Raw genomic sequence first — 20,860 nt, 5'->3', positions numbered from 1 at the left:
TTCAGAGCCAGCTGTGGCCAGCTGCCAATGGTCACTTCTATCAGAGAGACAAAATGAAACTCTCTGATCCCTTACGTGACCTGTAGGTGTGGTAAAGCTTACTAGAGTCCAACCTCCGAACCACATTGAGAAGCTCTAGAATCTTGCTTCTCTTGGGCACTTTCCAGACCTACCAGTAACACTGTGAGCATCAGCAATTATTTAGGCCATACTATCCTCATCGTTTCACAGGGTTCACATGTAACTACATTGTACTTCCAGAGTTCCGTGTATCTGAAGCAGCAGAAACAACTTTCAGGGCCACTTTTGGCATCTCATGATATGTTGGCATCTCATGTAAGGAAAGGATGAAAGATGAGTTTTTAAGGTTACTTGTGAAACTCATGTCAAGGTTATTATCCGAGGATTGGCTCATCCAGACCACTTGCCATGGTAATGGCATGCCACAAACAACACAGCTCATATTGCCACATTGGTTTTTGTGGTATTTCTAAGGTATTTACTCTGTTAATTGTCACCAGAGGCCTAGGATTCTCTTGCATGATCCCAGGACACAGCTTGGTGCTGATCTGCTCCATGTGCTTGGTCTGGCATGTTAGAGCTGAAGTCTCAGAGCTAAAGCTTACAGCGGAGGACAAGGAAAAGCATTACACATCTAATCTTATGAGAATTTTGGTTATAATAGCAACATTTTTTGTCTTAGTTTCAGCTGGGATGGAATTGTTTTCTTCGGAGTGTCTGGTATGATGCCATGTTTTTCATTCTATAAGAAAAACTATGTTGATAACACACTGATGTTTCTAGTTGCTGCTAAGCAGTATAGTACAGAAACAAGGTCTTTCTCAGTAAGGGCCCAAGGGGTGAGAGGGAGCAGAAATAGGATAGCTGACTTACACTTGCCAAAGGAAGACTCCATACCGTATGGCATCATGCAGAATTAGTTTTGAAGGGGGTTGGAGTTCATCAGAGTCTCTTCTGCTGCTCAGAGAACTGGCTGGGCATTGGTCAGGGGGCAATGAACAACTGCTTGTGCACCACTCATTATATATATCCATATGTATTTATGTATATATGTATATATAATCTGTTATCCTTTTCCCTATCTCAGTAAATAGTTTTATCTCAAACCCATGAGTTCTACTTTATCTTCCTCCCCAATCTTTTCCCCCCATTCCACTGGGAAGGGGAAAGTGAGTGACTGTATGGTGCCTAGCCACCTGTAAGACTAAACAACAATAGATGGAATGGATCCAATAACCAAGACGTCTTTTCATGCCATACACCACTACCTGTCCTTTAACTTAATCACAGTATTAAGATTTGTTTCAACTAGTAAATGTAGGGCCTGGCTCTCAGGCTGAAGTCATTGGGGAGTTTACCTTCTGAGTGTTTTAATGAAAAACTGAAACACCAACTATCATTAATACTGGAAGAATACACTCTCCCAGGTGGGGTTACTATAAAGGCAGGAATAAAATGAACTTTGTATTCCATTCCAGGAAGTTTAAACACTATCAGCATTTAATGTTTGCATCTTCATCATCATGGCCGAGGGTATTTTCTGATGTAATAGCCTCCAGCTTCAGGATTTTTCCTAGAGCCATGGAATGAGCTGGGTGTATAAAAACAGTTCCCACAGCTCAGCGGCATCACATATTGATCTAGAGTTCAAGTGAAGTCAAAGCATCAGCTGACTTCAACAATGACTTCAAAATGTAGATAGAGGGGCATCCTACTCTGAAAGCTACCAGCTTCAGTATGATGCCCATGTGCAGAGTAAATTCTTATGTTTGCCATGTTCTTATTTCATGTAAATACCAAATACTACTCTTGTTTCATCATTTCCTGGTGCTCTGCAGCTAAAAGTGTAATTTTATGCTCTAAATCAACCGAGTCGGTATTTGTGAGTAGATTTTTAGTAATGATCTGCCAAGTGTGGAATTATTGCATTGGTTATTTAATTGGAAAAAAAAAAAAAAAAAGTCGTTGTGACCATATTCTTCCTGCTGTAACTCAGCCTCCTGCACTGCCTTTCAATAGAGAACAGAGCACATAACTGAGAGCAGAGATGCTGTCAGTAATTCCACCCCCAGGCTCCCCACTGGTATCTGGATTTCATTCCCTGGGTTTTAAAATGTGGCTTAACAAAAGGAGAATGCAACAGTATTCATTGCTCACACCCCCTCCCTCCCTGTCCTGTCTCTCTTCCTGATGGGGATTAATGCAGAAATTAGTAGTCTATGCCTGTTTAAAAACAGTGCTTGTACCTAAAGCGGAACGACCGAGTCTGAAATTTTTCATTCACTTTGTTCTTCTTTTTGTACTACAGGGAGATTCTTTCTGAAAAGCACCTATTATCACCCCAGCCATTTTCTGTATAATGCTGCGCTCAACCGTGTGTGTACAGCACAGGGGAAGGTTCACTAACAGCCCCTAATCTTTCTCAATTGAATTTGGTATGGTTCATTGGAAAGTAATTCCCTTGGCAAATTGTCCAGATTTTTCCTAGAATGGAAGGGATGCTGCTGACCTCTGGTGAGACAACAGATATGCTGGAGAAACATGTTGGATCTGCTGGGGGAGTCCTTCATCTCACCACAGAGGCTGGACCAAAGCTAGGAGCCTAAGTAGGGTGTATCCTCACTGTGAAGGGGAAACACTGGAAAAACTGCCATCCCAATGTGGTATTGAGATAGCAATGGAGAACTGCTTGGGGCAGAAGGAGCTGAACTGAGCTCATCTGTGCCTACATTGCATGTGTGGCAGTCACAGGGCATCATGTTCACTCTTAAATAATGTTTCAGCAGATAGAGGAGAGAGAAAACTGTACTGATCTGCTGTGATTTATACTCAGTACTCACTGACAATAGAACCAGCATATTGTGAGACATTCTTCACACATGGGATCCATCACAACATCATTGTTCATTTGGTCAGCTTGTGCTTCAAAGCTATTAGTTTATTGTTTTCCCAGTCAGTATTAACCAGTGAGCAAGGAAGCCTGTATTTAAGAAAGCTTCATTATTATTATTGTTATTTTTCTTATATATTATGAGCTCTAAGATGCTCACTCAGAGATACTGGTTGGAGATAAACCAGGAAATGATTCCAGAAAAAAAAAATGTCATTTCTACTTCCTTGTCATTGTTTTATTATTATTAATAATAATATAATCCTTATCTGCTGCAGCTCCCTGCAGAAATATCTTTACCAAAATTGCTTTCTGGTAAAGCCAGAAACTTCAGTTTCTTCACTTGCCACAGAAATCCCTCATTCTATCTGCATTCCTGTGTCATCTGCGTTCTGTTCTCCCAGAGCTGCTAGGAGACTGAGGGCTCTAAATCCTGTCTGCTTTGGTCCGCTCCTGTTCTGCTGTCTGCAGAGTGCAGGGGAAAGCACAAATTGTACAGTCCTCACAAATAACATCCCATCCAAAGCCTGTAAACCTAATGGGAAAAGTTACTGGTTTTAATGGGCCTGTTCCTAATTCTACAATGAAATAGCACTGACTTCAGTGGAAATGAATTGATGTGCGACTGCAGAAGATGTAAATTTTAAAGGAAAAACTTGTGCACAGGGCACTGTTTCTGTCTGCCCATCACATACACTGTGAGTACTGGTGCCACTGGGTGCCTGCTGTCCCCAGAAGCAAAAAGGAGATCTGATCCCCAGCCATGACAGATGAAGAGAAAGGGAAGTCAGTGAATACGCCAAGATGAGCCAAATCAATACAGCTCCAGGGTTCATACCCACTGCAGTTTCTGTTAGTCCTTTGGAGCAAATGTGTATGTAACCTTCATTTTTAGGTTGCATTTAGGCTAAAGAGAGGTGAGATTCATCATAAATCTTGTAAAACTGGGTGTACGAGAGGCATACCCCCAAGGAGAGATGCATTATATGTAGGATGCAATCATTTCAATGGTGTTACAGAGAGGGCTGCTTCAACAGCTTTCTGCCTTACTAAGGTATTCTTTTCTCTATCATTGCTAGATTTTATTGAACAGCTTTGCAACCGAGAAACAGAGCTAGCTGAAACCTAACTAAAAACAAACAAACAACAGCAAAACAAATAATAAAGCAGAACAAAACACAAGAAGGGTAATCCTCAACCAGCTCAATTCTCTGTCCATGGTCCTCATGATAATGAACTAAAGGCACAAGGGATTGAACTGCCCAGAGGGGGGAGGGAATGGGATCACTGATTTTCTGCAACAGCTGAAATAGAAGTGGTAATGAGATTGTATCCCACAGTAGATGAGATGAATCCCCCTCTGGAAACACTTTCCCTTTACTGACTGAAGAGAAAGCCCACACAAACCTTTTCTGCTTGAACAATTAAATTTTCAACCTCTGTAATGAGGTGAAATGGATCCCATGTGTGAGGAAGATATCCAGGGCACAGAAACACATCCATATTTGAGATGTGCAAAGCCACTGCTTCAGACTGCATATAACTCAGAAGTCTGAACTAGCTGATCCCATTCATTTGGTTTTGTATCTCTAGGGCTTGACCAGCAAACTCTTCCTGTACTTAAAATAACCTTATATTGGCAGCTCCTGTTGGGAGTGATGGAGGGCTAAGAATACTGTGTCCCTGTACAGATCTAGGGAAAAGCTGGTGTGAAAGGATATGATTTATTAGTGTGGCAGGAAACCAGACTGAAGTAGGCCAATTATTAATATATAGATTCTTCCCTTTTTTACTGGTCTTTATGTAAGGAACTGGCTCACTCTGAACCCAATGTAAAGCTTAGCCTGTCAGAAGACCTTCTGCTTTCTAAGTCCATGGAGCTGTAGAAGAGACATCACCAGAATAACAATGATATTGCTACAAAGGCTTTCAGCTTTTCCTTCTGAAATAAATGCATGCCTACTTTTTGAAACCAGCAAAAGAGTAAAAAAGCATTTTAAGGGTCTTAAATGAACAAGTAGAGGCTGGGAGCTTTGGTATCGGCAAAGAAGGCTCCTAAAAGGTCAGAAAATATCCACAGCCCAGAAATGCAATTCCCTAAATAAAAAGTAGTGTGGCTGTTAATGCTGGGATTTAACCAGCAACTGATGTAGCAGTCTATTAGTAGATTAAAGTTATCAAAGTCTTCAGTGAGCCAACTAAAGGATAAGGATAACAGATGAAAGAGAGGCAAACAGAAATGAGAAGATGTGCTCCAAATATCTTGCAGGTAACTCTCCACCTCCAAACCCTGCCCTCCAAATGCTGGTTCAGTTGTTGCTCAGCTGCCTGTGAAACTTTAGTGACCACAAGGCTTCAACTCCCTAAATGCGAATCCAAGTCCGCAGGCAAACACCTCACCTGCGAGTCCTGATCCTCTACAAGTTTGTAGGGACCAGAGCAAATATAAAGTAACAGAGCAAAAGAACTACCCTCAGCTAATTCTTTGTATTTCCTTTCTTGGGCACCCAAATCTTTTTACTGTTGAAAGGCATCATAAGCCCTGTGCCATACCAGAGAACCATAGAATGGCCTGGGTTGAAAAAGACCACAATGACCATCCAGTTTTAACCCCCTGCTGTGTGCAGGGTCGCCAACCAGCAGACCAGGCTGCCCAGAGCCACATCCAGCCTGGCCTTGAATGCCTGCAGGGATGGGGCATCCACAGCCTCATTGGGCAACCTGTTCCAGTGCATCACCACCCTCTGGGTGAAAAACATCCTCCTAATATCTAACCTGTGTATGGAATCAAGAAACAAACTCGGACCCTGAAATCTCAGGATTTGCAATTCAGTATCGATTTAGAGCTGCCTGACTTACAAAGATCCTCATAAGGCCATGAGCTCAAGGCTGAGGGAACAGAAGGTATGGAGTTATCCTAGGACTGCTTGAGGAAACCCAGACTAGATCAAGTCAGGGCTAAATAAGTCCAGAGCAGCGAGCCAGCTCCATGTAATCAGATGGCATTGCTGCAAACAAGCTGAAGAGCAAAGTGATACAACAAAGAGAGGGGGCTGGGACAAGCGGTGGCAACATGAATCCTTTAATGAAGGATTTTGAAGCTTAAACCCAAATTTTACTGTCAAAAATGAGAGAAGAGAACATTTGATGAAAAAAAAAAAAAAATGACTGACATCAGCCTGGACCACTTGCTCTCTCTAGTGGAACGAACCAGAATGAAGGGATTGGTCATTTTTTTTATTGTCTGTGGAGGACCTCAGAGGAAATTAGTTGTTTAATGTATCATCCTCAGCAGAGACAGCTGGTGGGTTCCTGCAAGACCTGCTTTATGCAAACACAGGGAAGAAATGAGCCTCAGGACTGCATCTTCCTGCAGCATCAGCACCCCAGAACCAATGCTGGTGGCACATGGCAGCAGAAAACTCTCCTAGGAGAGCCGTGGCTTTGTTGAAGGAAAATTTGCTTTCAGGAGGCATCACAACAAATAAGGCTAATGCTTTTCTATGAAAGAAACATGATGAATAGCTTAAAATTGTGCAGAATCTATAATCTTTTAAAGTACATCTAGGTAGCATCCAAGTTTAGTGCAGAAAGGCCAGCTCATCTGGAGGGCTAAGAACCAACAGAGTCACAGACAACATTAACAGCGTTTTAGGGGTGATTTGTTCCCACAGGCTGTGTTGATATGAAGCACATATCAGGAGCTCATTTCTCGAGGACAAACAATTAACCAGATATCTGTCTCTAATACTACTTGAACTAACTCCATATCAGTGAAGACTAAGTCCAATGAGTTGGGAGACCCACAGGGATCATCGAGTCCAGCCCCAGATTGGCACAAGAGCAAGCTTTCAGGTTAACAGCCCTGTTATTCCTATAAATGACAAAGAGGTAAAAATATACTCCCTTTTCTATCTTACTCAAAAGTACCTGATCTCAAACCAGCAGAAGTCATCAGGGAGTTTGTCCATAGACTAGCAGATGCTGGATCATAACTTCCCTGGGAACAAGAGCACTTCAGTCATTTACCAACCACTTTTTTATGACAGATAAAGGAACAGGGAACATCTGAATTTATAGTGGAAGTCGTCACCAGCCATAAAATGCAGATAACTGAAAAGCTGCAGCAGCTCCTATAAAGTTACTGTAGCTGGAAATTGAGATTGTTGGTTTGGGGTAAATAATCTCTGTGTTGTATTTAGCCATTGCGGGTTTAAAAAATAATGGTTACTTTTCCTCTCTTCATAAACAAGAAAGCAGTTGTTCTGTAATAGGTTTTCTAACTAGTAATGAGATCAAGGTAAAATGAAAGTTAAATATTGCTCTGTTCCCTTGGCACCGTTATTTGAATGTTCCCAACATTATTAATGTCAAAATACCTTGGAGTGAAATAACGGCAGTTTATCTGACATCAGGAGGGTGGTTTATTTTCCTTTCTCGCCTCACTTAGCAGAGGATTGAACAAAGTAATGGGGAGTAGAAAGGGCAGGTCCTGCCACAGGGGAAACATTCACAGCCTGGGAGCAGAATGAGCAGCTCAGGGTGAGGACACAGCCCAGAGTCTGGCTCTGTGAGCAGAGTGAGCTGCTGTCCCCAAGGGCAAAGCCTCCGGGTAAGAGCCTTCAAAGGCCCTGCTAAAGGGTTTTCAGCTCAAAATAAGGCTTAGAAGAGGAAGCGGAGGGTGCTGACCATCTATCAGCAGGGACAGCAGAAACTGCTTGCCTCTCTCCTCTTTGAGTTGTGGAGGTGGGGGGAAGAAAACAAAATCCTAAATCCATTTATAGCTCAGATGTGGCGGCTATGGTAGATATTTTCAAGTCCATCCCAGCCTGATTTAGAAACAAGCCCCATGCCTTCCACCTCCCCCAGCAGCTGCTCAGCATGTTGTCAATAGCTTGGGAGAACGTTTCCTTGGTCTCTCCAGGTTGAGTTGTTCCAGCAAAGATGAGAATATTAATTGAACCAGGGGGATCATGAGAGAGATGGAAAGTAGAAGCAGTAGAAATCTGGGTGAGGAAAGGGCAAATGGGGGTCTCACAGACCCTGGTCTCTATCTTTGCGCCTGTAGAGAGGCACTTGGGTACATCCATCTTGATATAACATCTGCAAGGGTAAGCAAAGCAAAAGCACTCCATGTAGCAGAAGGAAGGGTGGTGAAATCATTGTGCCTGGGGAAAATGATCAGAGGAGACTTTGATCTGCATGGATCCCAGGTGTATGGACAGATGTCACCATGACAATGTAGGGCTACTGGCCAGCAGTGCCCTCCACAGACAAATATTCTGCAAAGCATTTCAGGGCTGGAAGTTGAACAAAGAGGGAGAAAGCAGCTTGATCTGACTGAAATATTAAAGTGCCGTAGATATATTAGAGCATCCAGAAGCATTCAGCAGCAGGACAGGGAGGTATTTTTCTTTGAGAAGGCAGTGCCATTTTTGTGCAAGGGGATTTGGACAGCCCATAAAATCATACGCTCATAACTCCAGGCAAGGGAATATTTTCCAGCTTGCAGAGGGACTGGATGGAAAATAAAGGCTTGGTTCTGGCAAGGTAGGTACCGGATTCACTGCTGAAGGTAGCGGAGTCACTAACACATGCTAATCACTTGAGTAACAAGTCAAGCAGGGCAATTAGCCCATATTTTAGTGTTTAGCTTTTTGGCAATTCGTTCATACTACTGCATCCCCAGTATAGTATTATATGCACACTGGACTGCAGATTTACCCATAGTGGTAGAGCCAGGCTTTTGTTACACTGGGAACTGAGGTACACCCTGGTATACTTTACAAAGCAAAGAAGAAGGATTATCTGGGGGGTGGTTGTGATTTTATACAAGTTTATTTTCAGATGGATTGTGGGAGCATTGCTAAAGGAAGACTTCAGCATCCACTGGCCATATAGCGCTCTCACTATTTGTCAGGGATTTACCTGAATTTCAAGAAATGAGAGATGAGAGTAACTCAGTATCAGTATTGTTGCTTTTAATATGTGTTTTGACAATAATAGAGCAAACAAAAGTGTTCCCAGCAGTGTGCAACTCACAGGCTCATGACTACAGGAGTTGTTGCTTTTATCACAGCACTCAGAGCAGAAAAGAAATTATATGCATAGAAGTTAAAGTGCAGTAAGAAAACTGACTTTACTTTAGCAGAGTTCAGAACTACAGCTGGAGAAATTCAGATGTTTGGTTGCACCAGCTGTTATTTATGACTGCTGTGAATGAATAAAATATCACCTGCATTAATCCTTTCTGGAAACACAAGGCTTTCCTATGCCTTATGTCTTTTTAAAACTTATAATACAAAAGAGAGACCATAGAAAACTGTACAGACAAACATAAATACGAGGGTGTTGGTTTTTTTCTTCTTTCAATGCTATGCAGCATGAGTAACTATGAATTTACATTATAGCTCTACTGCCATCAAGTGATAGAAAGATTTTTAGAGAAGATATCAAAAATAAAAGTCCATGCAAGTTATGAGAGCTGCAGAGCTCCCACCACAGGACTGAGACATATTTAATATTCCTCCCTGCTCTTCCCCATGAATGGTAGCTATAGTTACCCACAGAAAGCTGAAAAATTCTTCATGAACTGCAATCTGAGAAAAGCCAAGGAGACTAATTAAAACACACGTTGAGATTTAATTACTGTTTGTGGGTAGCAGAGATGAAAAAAAATCCATGTGCATGACCTGCTCTAGCTGTTGCTTTGCGTAACATGCCTGGAGCAATAGAAGAAAACTACTACTTCCAGCCATCAAGGATGCTATGCTTGGGAGCTGCCTACCAGCCATTTCCCTTTCCATGACTGCTTGCTTATAGCTCTGTATTCCAAAATAGGAGTTGTGTAGAGAAAAAGCTGAAGGCCAGGCTACTAACTTTCTCCAAAGCAGCTTAAGTCTAGAGTAGCTTCCATGAAAACAGTGGGATGCCATTATAGAACAAAACGTACAGCAGGAACTGTATCTGGAATGATTTCCTGGTGTGGTCCTACAGAGTTTGGGATTTGTTGTTGAGAAGCAACAGCTAACATCCCAGGACCTATCCCAGGCTGACAGTGTCTGTGCCACAATCATTCTCTCTGCTACTTAGAATCACAGAATATCCTAAACAGGAAAGGAACCATTAGTTGCTTGTTGTGGATGCCCCATCCCTGCAGGCATTCAAGGCCAGGCTGGATGTGGCTCTGGGCAGCCTGATCTAGTGGCTGGAGACCCTGCACATAGCAGGGGGTTGAAACTGGATGATCATTGTGGTCCTTTTCAACCCAGACCATTCTATGGTTCTATGATTCACACAGGATACCACCCAAAAATCAGATCATCTTCCTTCTCTCCCCTCTACAAGACCAAAACATCTGCTCCCTCACTCTGACCAACATGGGCTCTCCAACCTCCAGTTGGATTTTGACATCTGATGGTGACAGGAAGTGTGAAGGTCTAATTCCCAGCACACCACCTCAATGCACAACCACGGAAAAAGCTTGTAGAATGAAGTTCCCATGGTACTAAAAAGCATTTTTATTTTAGAAGTGTCCCTTCTGCTCTTAAACCTGGGTAACAGCAGGCATTCAGCCAACAGATCTCTACTCTTCTTGGCATAATGATATCTTTAGAATGTGAAGTGGAAATACTGTGCTTACATGCAAAAGTGGCTGAGGGGTTAAACCAGCAGTGATGGCACTGTCTCTGAAGCTGTGGAAGAACAAGCTGGGACCAAGCAGTCATTCGTGATTATATTAATTGACCTGCTCTTCATAAAAGCATTGGCTCATGTCTGGATGGCCAGGTTGGATGGGGCCCTGGGCAGCCTGGTGTAATATTAACTGTGGAGGTTGGTGGCCCTGCCTGGGCCAGGGGGGTTGGAACTTCACGATCCTTGAGGTCCCTTCCAACCCAAGCCATTCTGTGAATACAACACAAATTAGAGACTGCTTGAACCTCATTACCCACAGTACAGCCTTTTTAGAGATGTGACCTCAAGACTGAACGACACATAAAGTAAGATTTATTTACCAAGCTTTTCTGTGCAGCCATGAACATGTTGCCAACTATTAAAAATGAGTTCAGCGCAGGCTGTGTTTTGTGGAAGGGAAAGGGAGGCTATTTATGAAGGCACAAAGAAAACCTGGGTTCAGAGTTCAGTTCCTAAATGGTTAGGAGTAGGTTGTTTCTTTGTAAGGCACTCTGAATTCCTGTGGAGTGAAAGACAGAATATAAAAGCACAGAGCCTGGACAGTCAGACTGCGTGCCAGAAATAAATCAGAAGCAGCTATAATGGCTCACAGCCGTTTGGGTGATTAATGGCAAAAACAGCTTTTGCCATGCAGTAGAATCCTGGAGACTCCTGAAGCCAAGGCAGACCTGACAAGACCTGAGATAACCACTTCGGGAGACATAAAGGGGGAAAAAAAATGTCCTAATAAAGCAGAAGAACTAATAATGGACTCAGGATATTTGTTCCAATTGCCCTGAATTTTGTTTGGAGCACAGCATCATCCGAAGAGACATTTATGGACTAAGGCAGCTGAATATCAGGTCTGCCTGTCATGTTTCGATCAAAATAGATGGAGAAGGGAAGCAATGTGAACAAAGGATAAAAAAGAAGGATGGAGACAGCACAAGGCATCAAACAAGACTGTTATTTCACACCTTTTTTTCCTACTTTTTATTTACTTTCAGTGGGCTCCTGTCACAAGGCAGCAGGTGTGCTTCGCCAGCAGGGAGATTCTACGTGCCTTAGCAAAACTGAAGGGGAAGACATATTCTATCACTTTACTTTTATATATGTAAGTAAACACAAATAGGTTCTGTGAATATACAGAAATCTGTGTGTATATATATAATAACCAAGGAAAAGTCCGAATGGAGAAATAGTATATTACATGTATCTCTATTTTTTAAATGTCGTTTTTAACATTTAGTGACTTCCAAAGGCCATTTCCTTGCCAATGTTGCAGCCTTTTCTTTGGAGTTCAGCAAGTTAGACAGGAGAACAAAAGTTCAGTTAAGAGTCTGCTTGCTTGTGACTGATAATGATTTTGACATTTGCAGAGTCTCCTGACAGCAATGCCTGAACAAGGTGGGGAAAAGGAAATCTAAGAATGAGTTCTTTGCAGATGGCAGAAAACGCCCTGCAAAGAAAAACTCTGAACATCTGAGATGATGCATTTGCGGCCACAGAAATGATCATTCTCACTATGCGCATACGTGCCAAATGCTTCGGCTTTCCAAGATGGTTTGCCCAGAGATGTGATTTAGCAGAGTGTTGTTGGAGTTATGGTACTATGGTTAGGCTGTGGTTAGACTTGATGATCTTCGAGATCTTTTCCAACCTGGGTAATTCAATGATTCTATGTGTATAACAACAGCATCTATGAGACAGCCTACCTGGAAGGTGTAAAACAAAGAGAAATTGAACTTTTCTTTAGCAAGCACGTCCCTGATCACCATCCCAGAAAGGGAGGCAAAAGTATGGACAGGAAGGAAATGTTTTCCTAAGCTTTGCTTTTGATCCTGTCAACTAAAGCAGCATCCTCCTGAGCTAGGGAAGATGCAGAAGACAAATTCCATTCAAGGCAGAATGAGGCCCTCCATAAAGGCACAGAGTGCACCCTCAATAAAACTTTTCTCATCCAAAGCTCTCAACCAAGACATATGGAAGCAAAGAGCATTTGCTCTCTTCTGTGAGGTTACGGTGGTATTTTCAGTCATGGGTAAGATTAAATAAAGTTCAGTGGCACTGCCTGCCTAATACAAAACTACTGCTGTCCCTTTGGATCTGGTGCCCTGCTGCTTTTGCAAATGCCTTGAGGTAAAATGTGGGTATTTGCCAGAGCCTTGGCCAGTGGTATTTTAGAAAAGCTCCTTTGCACATCCATCCTATGAGTTCATACTAAAGACCCTACTATTTGCCCTGACAACTTTAGGGAGAGGAATGAAAAGCACACTTCATTTTAAAGTTCAGCTTAATGGATCAGAAGCAATCAGAATTAGAGCCCCTTCAGACTTCTGAGAGGACATGAACTAATTACTCCAGCTGACAGCCTCCGAGGTAGGAGCAGAGCAGTTACATGAAACGAGTGACTAAGTAACTTGCTAAAGCTCAGGAAGATGCCCTAATGCACTGTGTCAGTAGTCTGGCTAGCTTAATGTGACCACAGAAGTGGGATCTAGTCCAGGTCATGTTAGAGGTAGGCGTAAGCATGTGCACTGGGATTTGTTCTGTTTCCTGTGGCTATCTCACCTTTCTTGGCAATATTTAGAGGTATAATGTCAGACTCTTCACAGAAGCCCTATGGAGTAGAAAATCTCAGCCTTTGCAAGATCTGCAACTGCTACTGGTCTCCCAACCTGTATTTTAGCAGAGTAGCTACCCTCACATCACAGTTTACATAGCCAGGCAGCAAGGTTTATGCTGCTTTTGAAACTTTATGAGAGTTCTTGGCTTCTAGCATGATGCCTCCCTCGAGTGCAACGCAACAAGCAAGGAGGAGACCTGCTGACACAATGTGTTGGGGAGATTTACCATGAGCCCAAGAGCTTCAGGCCACTGGCTTTGCATGTCAAGATCCAGGCTTCTGGTCCCAGATGTCCAGAAGAGCGTTCATGATTGTTTTGCTGTTTATAGCTCATTAATTTATTCCTCTAGGCCTGTATGGAGGGTACTTTTTCATGTGTCTTTCATATGACATTATGCAACTTGACATAACAGAGCAATTTTGGGAAGAGAAAGTAGGGCCATCAACTTGTCACGTCTTATTTAGTCAGTAGATGGACTTTGCATCAATGAAACATGAATGTATCTTCATGCACACAACACACGCACGAGCCCACACACGTGTATCACCCATGCAACAATGTGTTTCACTCTGTTCCTAAACCATGAGAATAAACCAAACTTTTGCTCTGCTCTCAGCTGTAATTATTCAAATTAACAGCACAGAAGAGAAAGGAAAGCTTTGAACAAAGCCTCAGCTCACTGAGCTGACAATCACACTGCTTTGACCTCTCCTATTTTCTTCCCAGTTTCTATCATCCAATACAGTCTAGAAAACACTTGAAGATGTAGAGAGAGTGAAAATGGGGAGTTCTTGTGCACCTAAGTATGGTGTTCCCTCTGCTGTCATTAAAAAAGGTTTATTCAGGGGTATTGATGAGAGTGGCTCATATGACATTCCCCTTTTGCCTTCATGCAAGTGTCGATCTTTCTTCCTCTGTTATTGTTCAAAGCCGTCATTTGAAATGGGTATCCACGACACTGAATATCACAGACAGGTACACGAAACAGTTAGGCAAGGTCCCTGTTGGAAACAAAGCACGCTCATGCCCCTGTGAGCAGTCCTGCTGCTAGGCAAGCAGAAACATGACACGAACCAGCACATTAACCTGTCCACAGACATTTTTCTCTCTTTCCAAAACAAAGCATGGCAACTTCAGTAGAACAAAGGTGTTATATCTGTGGGTGTGCTTGTATATGCTTATGCTTTATTTTTATTCTACTTGCCACGTACTGTTACCAAAGTAAAAATGCACATCTTGTGTAACAGCAGGTGGGATTCCTTTTTATTTTAGCAAATCTACAGCTGAATAGAGAAAATATAGCTAAAAACAGGCCAGCTTGAAGATACCCACCCAAAAGCTTTGCAGAACACTGAAAGAAAACAAAGGAAGGACTGATGTCTGCTGGTGCCCAAGCAGAAGAGAGCAGAGTTGTGAGCAAGGTAAGGGATCAGAGCATGAGGATGGCTCCTCTGGGCCAATGCACTGTCTATTGGAAATACATGAGTATTTCAGTGGATGAGGGCAAGGCAGGTGAGTAGCAATCCAAGCCCAACCATGTCCTTGCAGCTCCAATGACTTTGTGGCTTTCTGACCTTGCACTTCACAGTCCACAGTTATATTCTCCATAATTTTATTCAACTGCTCTTTCAACCCATCAGAAAGTTTGGTGCCCAAAACATCCAAACATCTGACAATGATCTCCATGGTTTAACAGTACACCAACTGAAGATACATAGCCTATTCTTGCCACATGATATCTCACATCTGATGATTCATATTTTAAAAGACGGGCAGCAAAGACAAGAGGGCATCCACGGAAGGTTAGAAATGGGGTCTGAAAAGAGCAAAAATCAGAAAGGGAAAAGATAAACTTGGAGCACTGGGAAAAAGCTGTCAAAGCTGCAATAAATTTCCAATATGGTTATACAGGCAATTCAGCAGCAGTAGAGGCCCTAATTCTTTTCTGTATGCAATGCAAGAAAAAGCTTATATGTCTGATTTCCCACAGGTATTGGAAACAGCACGAAAGACTTCAATGGCTAGCAAAAAACACAAACACAGTGCTAGAGGCAAAGGGGATAAAGCATAAGGAGCTTTGTATAAGAGTGATTTTTAACAAAGGGAAAAAGCATCCCTGGTGAGCAGTGATCACAGCAATCTCTGCCCCAGTGCAGACATGCTCCATGTGACCAAGCAAGGAGGCATGTGCTGCAGCAGGTAGAGGGACATGTCCCATTCCCCACAGGCACTGCACCCACAGCTCAGAGATGCACAGACAAGCAGAAGTGGAAGAGCAGCTAATGTGGATTTTGTGAACTTCTTGTGTCTTTTGCACTTTCTGCCATGTCATAGAATCATAAACCATTTGAGTTGGAAGGGACCCTTAAAGGCCACCTAGTCCAACTGCCCTGCAATGAACTGGGACACCTACAGCTCCATCAGGTGCTCAGAACCTCATCCAGCCTGACCTTGTGTGTCTCCAGGGATGTGGCACCCACCATCTCTCTGCGCAACCTGTGCCAGTGCCTCAACACTCCTACTGTTAAATCTTCCTTATATCCAAATCTCCCCTCTTTTTCTTTGAAACTATTTCCCCTTGTCCTGTTTGTTCCCAAAGCAACAATCACTAAATACTCACAGATGTGTCATCCTAAGTATGTTGTTTAGTTTAACTGATTAGTTTAAGGTGGTTTAAGATGAGGATTTCCATAGGAGCTTTCATGGATTGTTACTGCCTTGTTCACATGCATCCTCCAATTATATCATAGCAACATGCACTTTATTCTTGAATCTCATATTAAGGTACTGAAATGGATGTGCATTTTAAAAGGTTTTGAATTCTTCTGGGAACTGGATAAACAAATACATTGATTGGCTACAGCAAATCCTGTGTACCTACTGGGATGTTCATCTTGCACTCGGTAATGGGAAAAAATGACAAAGCAGGACAGAAAGATCTTTTGCAACCGTGTCTCTCCTGGGGAATTAAAAGAAAGGGAAACTTCAAACTTCTGGGGACAAATGTGTAGATTTTCAAACAATGACAAATGATCTGTTTCTATCAGGGAAATAGCATCAAGCAGAAATAACGGAGGCCATGGCTTTGTCAGACTGTATCATATCACTAGTCCATCAAGCAAGGACTTTGCCTCCAGAGGTTATCAACACCTGATGTTGCAAAAGAAAAGAGAAGAAAATAAAAGCATGCATCTGGCAGTGGTGAAATAATTGGTAGGAAAGAAAAACACAGGTGTGCAGGCTGTCACGATTGACAGCAATAGAGAGCAAATTCAGAAAAGCAGTCTGGGTCCCATTTGCTGAGGTGGAAAGGGAGAACAAGTGTTGAATGCAGGGGTCTGGTTTAGCAGTTTCTTTAGAATCACAGAATTACCCAGGTTGGAAAAAACCTCAGAGATCATCAAGTCCAACCTCAGCCTAACCAGAGTACCCTAACTCTAACAACCCTCTGCTAAATCATATCTCTGAGCACCATGTCCAAATGGCTCTTAAACACATCCAGGGATGGCAACTCAATCATCTCAGCCTCCTAGGTCTTTCTACTCTTCTACAGAATGAAAAGTACAGACTCACTGAATATGCCATGCAAAGTCAATTAGTGATTTTCTGCCATTTCTTCTCCAGCTCATATCCACGCACAGGAAAGTTCAAGGAAAAGAAAAGCAAAACTGAAGTGAGAAATTCATTAAAGTGATTCCTGAAAGCCGCAACTGCAGTTAACTTCTATACACAACAAAAAACTCTCACACTGAAAGCATCACTAAATCATTTTGAATGGCAACCAAAATCATTAAAGAAAAAAATAACGAGATCTGCTTATGAATAAATGCAGAAAACTTGAGATAAATTCCTACAAATAACATTTCAAGGTTGGTTGAAGTTGCTAATGGCTACATTTGTACAACCTTTTAAAACTGTGCTAAAGCATCAATCATATTCGATGACCTCTTGCAGGGAGCATGCAGAAAGCCCTGCAATCCTTGTCAAATCACTTTCAGCCATCTCTGGTATTAACCATTTCAGGCACTTCCCTTTCCCTGCTCAGCTCCCTGCCCCCTTTGAGAAATCATTGTGATACTTCTTTGTTTCCTCAAGAAATCATTTAACAGCAAATGAAATAAGACATGACAACAAATCCTGTGACTCGGTATCCTTTCAAACATGCTCTTCCAGCTGCACTAACAGCCCTTCTCTTGGGTATTTCCTGGGAAACTGATGACGAACTGTCTTAATGCCCTGCAGTCTTGCTTCAAGCCATAAACTCTCCCAGCCAAGCATTAATCCCTGCAAAAAGCTCTGGGCCTTATCATTACTGCTTAAATATGAAAATTTATTAGCATAACACTTTACAGTGTCACTCAACAGAGGGAACTTTAAGATCACTCTTCTGGTTTTCTCACAATGTCGTGGAAATGTTAGGTGGAAGCAATCTCTGCAGGTCTCAAGTCCAATTTCATACCCAAAACAAGACCATCAGCAGCACAGATCCATTCGTGCAGTCCTGCATTCACATCTATCTGAGCCCTAAAATCTGCTCAGAGAGCAGATATCCGTCTGTGCTATCCATCTGTGTTTCACATAATCATATAATGGCCGAGGTTGGAAGGGACCTCAAGGATCAAGAAGCTCCAACCCCCCCTGCCCCAGGCAGGGCCACCAACCTCCATATCTAATACAAGACCAGGCTGCCCAGGGCCCCATCCAACCTGGCCTTAGCCTCAGCACCACCAGCTGTAGGGAATAACACCTCCCTTTGCTTGATGGCCATGCAGGATGTGGGGCTGATCACTATGAAAGGTATTTCTGAATCATATGTTAGAATCATAGAATAAACCTAGGTGGAAGGGACTGATAAGGATCATCAAGTCCAACCCAGCATCCCTTGTTAACCCCAGGTCTTCTCCACTGGACCTGGTTTGTGGCTCTCAGCTGGTGTCTCCACCTCAAGCACAAAGCTTCAAGCTTCCCCTCGCCAAACCTCACGGGATCTCTGCTTGTCCCATCTTCAAATTAATCCAGATCCCCTGGGTACCCACTCTGTCATTTGTCACATCAGACTCTCCCCTTAGTTCAGCATCAGCCACAAATTGCTTTTTTTTTATGCTGTTGGTTTTGGTAACACAGCCAGAGCAAAGAAACCATTTAAATGTCACCCCTGGTGTGTTTACTTGTGGTAGATATTTTGTGTAAATTAGCATCTTCCGTTCCCCTTGCTGTGCTGCCTGCTGACCCAGTCCCTCAGCTGAATTAGGCCTGCCTTAATAGATTTCCCCCCAGTACTTCAATGCTGTAATGAAAAGCCTAATTTCATAGCGCTTCCTGAAATGGAAGCATCTCATCACCCAGCAGTCTGAATCATTTGTGGGACTGAGATACCCTGCAAGTTTCATTGCCATAAAGCAGATGCTGCACAGGCTGAAAGCACCGATGCCTTTGTCCCATGGGTGATGGAGCTGCCTGTACACCTCAAAGCACAGGTTTACTGAAAAGGCTTTACCTTCACGTCTCCTTTGTTTGCCAACAAGTTTCCCTGCTTTCTTTCCTTCCCTTGTTGCAGGATTAGCTTTGTTTTTCATAAAGAGGTTGGAACAATCTTTTCTTTCTCATTTACCCTGTGCTTCTCTGTCGAAGAAATGGTCTCCCTCCCATGTGTACTGGGATATTATAATACTGCTTTTCATCTCAAGAAGTCAGGTGTGACTTTTTCCTTTGCTTCCATTCTTCTCCTTAAAATTCACCTCTAAGTAGCTTAAAGTAAGAGCTGCTCCTAATCTAGGTCCAGTAGGGAGTATGCTTTGTCTAAAAATACTAATAAAAATCAGAAACAGGTCAAAAAGCATCACTGCTATGTTAGGAAACGTGCCAAAAGGATGTGAATGATGCATAAAAGATAAAATATCTAGCAAAATCCTCCAGTGCTCCAGCAAACACAGTTCAAAGAAAAGGCACTGAAGTCCAATTACCTGCCTGCAGGGTGTAGCAGCTGAATATTGCAAACCAGAGAGCAAAAAAATGTCAATTTTAAGGCTGCACACAGCTCCACACAGGTGCTAATTGCAAAGGGTTCACTGTGGTAAACAGAGTATTTGCTTGCTTCACCCTGTCCCATGGTGACTATGGGATCTCCATGGCACCTGTGAGACCAGGTATGGTGGCAGCTGTACTCAAAGCAACACAATGGGCATTTGGAGCCCAGGGAAGCAGGTAAAAGCCATCTGTCCCATCTTTAGATCAGCTCTTGCCCATCTTCTTACCAGTACCATCAAACAGTATTGCTTATGTAGGAATATCTCACTTCTCATTACCCTCTATATATACCCCTTTGATCTAAGGACTCTGATAAAGGCTTTTCTCCCAGATCCCAGCTCTCTTCTGCACCACAACATGGAATCCAGACAAAACTCAGCTGCACAAATCCAAAGCAAAACATCATTTGATCATTTAGTCCAAATTTCACATTTAGCTGAAGTTTTCCTGTTTCCTACTTGCATACTGAGGCAGACTGCATCTCATGTGAACTTCTAGTGTTTTTTCCTGTCCTTCCCCTCAGAAATTTAACAGGATTTCTATTCTAGAAGTTAATATTTCACAGGGTTTCATACTGTACAAGAAATAACACAGTTCTCTACCTTCCTTCAGTCAACGTGACCACCTTCCCAGTCCATAGCCTAAGAGTGGATGGTGATCCATGTAGACACGAGTCTTCTGTTGGCATTTCATGACAGCACACAATGGAACTGTAACCATAGAACCATGGAATGGCTTGAGTTGGAAGGGGCCTCAAAACCCACCCAGTACCTGCCTCTGCTGTGTGTTGGTTGCCCTCCACCATATCAGGCTACCATCATCCAACCTGGCTTTGAGCACCTGCAGGGATGGGGCACCCAAAGCTTCTGTAGACTAGTTTTACGTCAGTTCAAATGTCTCATCAATATGCTTTAAGTCAGACATGTATAGAACTTGCTGAATTGGGGCCATTGACCTCAGAATTGACATCTACGCATTCTTCATTTAATCTCTGATCAAGATTCTGTAAAGAAAAATTAGTGACATTTTTCAGCTTCTCTTAACAATGACATCTCAGACTCCATCAACTTTGCATTAGAAAGCTCATTTAGCAACGAACAGGTTATTTGCTCCCCTCTTTCAGTGTCTAGGAGTCGAACTGTTTCTATTGACAGGTATAAAAATAAGTAGAGTCCAAAATCTCTCACATTTCTGCCTTTGTCCTCCCTCAGAATTACTGATTGAATGTCACCTATTTTGAGTGAAAGCTGAAATATGGATTTTCTTTTCATCATCACCACTTGCACAGCTGCATCAGTCATTAAGCTGTCCTAAAGATCTGTTACCCAGGAACTAGATGCCAGGTATATATCGTGTCCTGAGGTGAGTTGTGGCAAGGCATAAATTGATCATGTGGTTCACACCTTTGAAACCCAAATGAAAGAACATCAATTGTCATCAACTTCAGGGATATAAGTAGAAAAGACTAAATCAATTCTAGTCTAGATGTGTCATGGAATGAAAAGTTAGAAAGGGAAAAAGAAGCCAAACAAACCATAGTTAGTTTCATCAGAGACAGAAAATGATGTTTTTGAATGTAGGACATAGAATTGAGTGAAATTTCTTCAGTCAGCCATTTCAT

General features: G+C 42.5%; 1 long non-coding RNA gene across 1 annotated transcript; it reads right to left on the bottom strand.

Annotated features, from left to right (window-relative positions):
• Positions 1-3,137: 3,137 nt before the first annotated feature.
• On the bottom strand, positions 3,138-19,933 carry LOC146761176 (uncharacterized). Its single transcript, XR_014946136.1, has 2 exons — positions 19,842-19,933; positions 3,138-3,376 (listed from the first exon to the last, which is right to left on the bottom strand). It is a non-coding gene; the product is annotated as an uncharacterized LOC146761176 (long non-coding RNA).
• Between the last annotated feature and the right edge of the window lie 927 nt (positions 19,934-20,860).

This window comes from Coturnix japonica, chromosome 4 (assembly GCF_054131305.1).
Source record: "Coturnix japonica strain WE chromosome 4, WE-NBRP24, whole genome shotgun sequence".
Taxonomy (NCBI): domain Eukaryota; kingdom Metazoa; phylum Chordata; class Aves; order Galliformes; family Phasianidae; genus Coturnix; species Coturnix japonica.
This window is presented reverse-complemented; position numbering and strand designations above follow the sequence as displayed.